Source organism: Carassius auratus, unplaced genomic scaffold (assembly GCF_003368295.1).
Source record: "Carassius auratus strain Wakin unplaced genomic scaffold, ASM336829v1 scaf_tig00216167, whole genome shotgun sequence".
Taxonomy (NCBI): domain Eukaryota; kingdom Metazoa; phylum Chordata; class Actinopteri; order Cypriniformes; family Cyprinidae; genus Carassius; species Carassius auratus.
This window is the reverse complement of record NW_020528438.1, coordinates 90001-94362: the sequence shown is the minus strand read 5'-3', so window position 1 is coordinate 94362 and position 4362 is coordinate 90001. Positions and strand designations below refer to the sequence as shown.

The 4362-nt window shown below is 40.4% G+C and overlaps 1 pseudogene; it reads left to right on the top strand.

Moving 5' to 3' along the window:
* The first annotated feature begins 1058 nt into the window (after positions 1-1058).
* The window catches only part of LOC113097267 (collagen alpha-1(XXVII) chain A-like), a 54886-nt pseudogene continuing 51582 nt past the window's right edge, over positions 1059-4362 (top strand).

Here is a 4362-nt window from a genome sequence, read left to right as displayed (position 1 = left end):
CATTTCAGAGCTCTGCAGGTAGCAATCAGGACTTTAGAGTTGTTTTGAAGGTTTTTCACAAGGTTAAGTAAGTTCAGTTCTCTTCATTTGAGTTTAGCACCCCCTTTTTAGGTTAAAGCCCTACTCTAGAAGTGAGTGTCAGAAAAGGTGTAGAATCTGAAACTGAAACAGACATCCAATCTCTTTAGAAGAGCGATGAATCAGCCCAAAAAGTAATTAGGTTCAGTTTTGATTTCAGGTTAACTTCTAAATTTGAAGAAACAATACTAAATTAGTAGATGTGGAAACAGAAGTTGCTTCATTTATATGCTGCACTTGTCCAACAATTTTTTGTTAATGTTTTTTTTAAATAGGGAAGACCAGGATAGTTGTCACTTTTTATTCCAGTGAATATTTGTCAGTTGTCAGAATATTTTAGCAGTTTATGCAATAGCTGAATATTTACACTGTGTTGCAAATCATCATCAATTTGTGAAAATACTTTTTTTTTTTTTCAATTGTAGCTCTATAGAAGACAATATTCAGCTTAAATGAGTTCAGTGTTGCAAAGCAGCTCTACAGAAGACAATGATATTCACTATTCACTTCCAGCTTTTCTCAGTTTAAGATAGATAGATAGATAGATAGATAGATAGATAGATAGATAGATAGATAGATATCCTTCCAGTTAATTTATTGCATTATTTTACATTGCACCAGTATTTTACATTTCTTCCACTGTGTGTATGATGAACGTCTAAACTTGTCAAATTAATCTGGAAATCCAGAACATGCATCTGAGTGCAAAGGGTTAAAATATGTATTGTAATTGACTGACATATCCAAATAGATTAAGTATAATAAAATAAAAATGTAACAATTGTTTTGCTTGTTTGTGTCTTTTCAAGCAATTCTGGAATGCCAAACATGAACAGTTTGAAACCTAGATCAAGACAGTCCAGAGTTAATCCTGTATTAAAATTGACCCTGGGTTAACATCTTGAAGTGTGAAAAGCCCATTGGTAGCCTAACCTTGGCAGGGTCTGAGGTGCCCCAGTGTGCCCTCCCACAAGGGGCGTTATGTACGGAGGCCGTGAAACTCGACACCCGGCGCTCGCCACAGCTGCTCTCCAAACTGCTATTTAAAAAAGGAAAAAGGATGAAACTTCCACTGCTGACTCGTCAAACCCCCCAAGCACCAAACATCCAGGAGCCGCTGTAGCTGTTGCCAACCCGGCATAAATGCCTACAGCACCCGGGCAGGACCGGACAGAATCGCCCGCGGATTATTCCCGTCGCTCCACGGAAGGGATTTATGGTGGTTCCGCACAACGGTTTATCCGATGCATGAGACGACGGCTCGCGCTCTCGGGCAGCGACGCGGTCACGCAGATTAACGGATCAGGATTTTGACTGCCGGGACAAATGAATACAAATGAATTTAGCGACCCGAAGGAGAGTCCGCAGAACCTCTCGTCTGGTGGCAAAGTAAGTTTCAGTTTTACCTCATATGAGGTACCAACAGTCGCGCAGGTCGGCTACCTCCGTTCCCCGGTGACACCGGGCACAAAGAGCGCTTGGTGGCTGGATGTTTGCGCAGGGCGCGCGGGTTTGTGTGTGTTTGTTGGTGCCGGGTGAATGGGCGCTTGTTCGCGCGCGCTGCTCTACCTGTGTAGCTTGGCCAGCGTTCAGAACTGAACAGAAACAGATCTTTAACTGAAAGGGCCCAGGTGTACCAGCAGAGATGCGCTCGAGCCAGCTCTTTACCATCATTACGCGCAGGCAGCATAGGTTTCTGGAGAGGTCCAAGAACTCCAAGGTCAGTTTACATACAAACCTTATGCGCACAGACATGGAGCAAATGGTCTTGACTGTGAATAAGGTCTTTGGGTTCATTTATTTATTTATTTATTTGTCAACAAGGATGGCAATGGTCCCCACTCTTATGAACGATTCCGGTTCCTATATGGTTCCATTTCATGTTAATGCATTTGAGAAATAAATTAAATTACTATTTAATAACATTATTTCAGATTTATAATAGCCTACATGTCTCGCTTTTTAATGATTGTTTTCATTTGAGTGTTGGCATGCATTCCAATATTTATTTTTAACCAACCTGTTGACATTTGATTTATTAATGAATTTTTAAATATCAGTTATTTAAACAGAATTTGCATTTGTTTGTTTATCTACATGTTGTCTTTAGCCTCTTACAATCGGTCCTTGTTCAACAGTGATTTGCAATTCATTCTTGCAGTGACCGCTTCCATAGATTCAAGTGTTTTTTATTCACTTAAAAGAACCGACTCGCATGGTTCGTTGAATCGGACTACACTGGTCGCGTTGTGATTCAGTACCGGTGTAGCGGCAGAGTGCAAGAACCGTTAATACCGTGAACATCATTCGGTTCCGGTGTTCTTTTAGGCACTTGAGACACGCGCTCTAGGTTCTTGGCTGTTGAGTATTCGAGGTGCGCTCGTGGAAACATGGAATTCTTGAACGGTTTTTTTGGACGCCTCTGTTCATATAGCCTCAGTTTTCGTGTTTGTGTGTGTGTGTGTGTGTGTGTGTGTGTGTGTGTTTGTATTTGCCACTGAGCATCACCATGCAAACCGCACAGACTTCCGTTCCTCAAACCCACAACCGCGGCGCGGATGCCAGTGGCGCGAGTGGATGCATCTCGAATAAATGAATGAATTAAATTGTAAAAAAAAAAAAAATTAATGAATGTTATAATGAAATGTAAACAGGGGGGCGGGGACAGGGTTGTCCCCTTGTCCCATGCGCCAGTGGTTAATAATATCATAAACTAAGATTCATGGAAGGTCCCTGAAACCTGTGTATATATATATATAACCGACTTCATTGCACGAATCTGATGCAGGAAAGCTAGACAATATCTCTTAAGATGGATGAATAAAAACAAAAGTCACTCTTGGACATGAAGCGCTTGAACAGCTTTTAGGAAACTTGAATGTGAAACAGAAATTGTAGTGTGGGGATGCTGTTCAATTATACACATCATATCATATTCATTTTCCATAAAACCTAATTATATTAAGCAATTGTACTATCCTTCCGCTAAAAGATCTAGTCCCTGAGGTGTAAACTGAAGTGCGCAGTGATACACAGTAGCTGGTGAACAGCTGTTTCGTGTCATAGCTTTGTCGTGTATTTTAGCATTGCTGAAATTAACCGATCAGCTATCCGTTTCATAGTTATTTGTATGTGTGTGCTGCATCATGTGCGGTCTTGTCTGTACTCTCTACCGCTGTTCGTTTGTTTTTGACGGCCCTTATCCTTCCTGTGAGCGGCCTGTAGCCGGATCCCTTGCGCTTCCACCTTTGACCGCCAGGGTGCGCCCTACATTGCGCCAACTCACGCCCTGACAGGGATATAATCATTTAGGAGCATCTATGTGAGAGATATGTACTTGTCTACTTCATAATATGCTTAAATACTCCAATATTTGAACACAAACTTGTATTTTGGCCCTAAGTGTTTGAGTGAAATGGAGAGAGAGGGTATTGTGGAGCAGGGGTCAGGTTCTGCCTCATCAATGTCCATTACTGTGTGCTGAACAGAAGGAATTTTCCACTACTCTATTACTGAAGTAAGAGAAAGAAAGAGAAGGGTTGTTGTATGCAAGGATGTGTTAGTGTTAGTGTGTGTGAGTTTACACATTTGTGTGTACATGTGGTTGCACTTTTAGTTTAATTGCATTGACTATAAACTTATATAATAATCTTATGTAAACTAATTATAATGAGTATTTATTTTATTTGATTGTTTTTCAAATTGGAATGGAAGTTTTGTCTGAATTTACTCATTTCTGCGGTCAAGTTTGAATGGGAGTTTGTTCCCGGCATGGAATAAATGAGTGAAAAAGGTAATTGCAACGTTTTACCTCACAGGTTTCTACTTTTCCTCAAAATTGCACGATATAAACTGACAGTTTATACTTTTTTATTTCCAAATTGGATGAAAAAAGGTCAGAATTTTTATATAAATTCAGAATTGTGAGAATTAAAAGTCAGAAATAGTTAAATCATTTTTTTAATTATTTTAAGTAAGTTTTTTATTACTAAGTTAGTCCCACAGACATACACTAGTTTTCTTCTCTTCTAAATCTGCTTGCAAAGTGTTTATGTGTCTCAAGAGATACTTGACACATACATTAGTCATTTTCTGCACGTTCAGCTGTGAAACACACACACACACACACACACACACACTGTTTCTCACTCGTCCGTTTGCGGTGGCTTACTAACTGTGAGGTAAGACTGGCCGGTGTTTCTCCTGTTCTGATTGGCTGAGAAACTCTGCGGCAAGACGCTTCACTTCCTGACTCAGGTACGGGATCCTGGGGGAGTCTAGGAC